The following is a 969-nucleotide window of genomic DNA, read 5'->3' on the forward strand; positions in this document are numbered from 1 at the left end:
AGGAGCGGGCACACGTTTTTGTGTTGTGTCAGGTTCTTTACAGACGTTAACCAAGCTAGGGCCTCCACCGCCATCATGTGCTCTGGAGATGCTCTCCAAGTGACCCATGGGGAGGCCTTGGCGAAAGGGTGCTGGGTACGCCTCTGTGTTACGCTCAGGCTGCGGGCTCACATCAGAGTTGATGTGAGCTGACGCACTCTGGGGAGAGGCGTGAGCGCCTTTAGAAATGCGACGCCGTTTGGGTGGAGATTGCAGTTGCCGTGGGGAAACGCGTTTGCTCCCACTGTAGTCAGAAAAATCAGAACACAACCTGGGCTGAGAGCAAGGTTTTTTTTCTGGGCTTGGTCTGCTAAACAAAATCATTTCTATCTGCTGTGTTAAGCGAGCATTTTGTGTGGTTTCTCGAGCTGCGGTGACTTTTAAAAACCTGTTTTGAGGTTACCGGCTCATTTTGTGTGGAGGATGTGTGAAGAGAAGCCACTGTGAGATCATTCGATCTGACAGTCAGGCTGGAATCAGACACTTTATTCTTTGAATGATGTTTTCGTTTTATTTTAAAACTCAAGTCATCATTATACACACACATCCTCCACAAGGAGTCATTTCTTGTATCTTCTCCCCCCGTAAGCCCTGCGACTGGTTGTTCCAGGGTGGCGCCTGTTGGCGGTCTTTGGGGAAACGCTGAGCCGCTGGTTTCCACGATGAGAAGGACTGTTTTCTGGAGGGAGGGGCCCGGCAGCGGAGCGGGGCAGGAGGACGCTGCTGCAGCTGTGGAGCATCTCTGCTGCTGCCTCTGGCCACGACGATCTCTCCAGTGGGCGGGGGGGGGGGGGGGGGGCTTCATTGGGTGGTGCACAGTCTCCGACACCTCCTCCGACTTCTTCAACTTTTCAAGCATGGCCTTGAAATTGGCCCCGAACAGCGCATCCGTCGTGATGGGGCCCTCCAGCAGGTCTTTCTGCAGTTTCT

The sequence above is a fragment of the Nematolebias whitei genome, chromosome 6, assembly GCF_014905685.2.
Source record: "Nematolebias whitei isolate Nwh7 chromosome 6, NemWhi1, whole genome shotgun sequence".
NCBI lineage: Eukaryota > Metazoa > Chordata > Actinopteri > Cyprinodontiformes > Rivulidae > Nematolebias > Nematolebias whitei.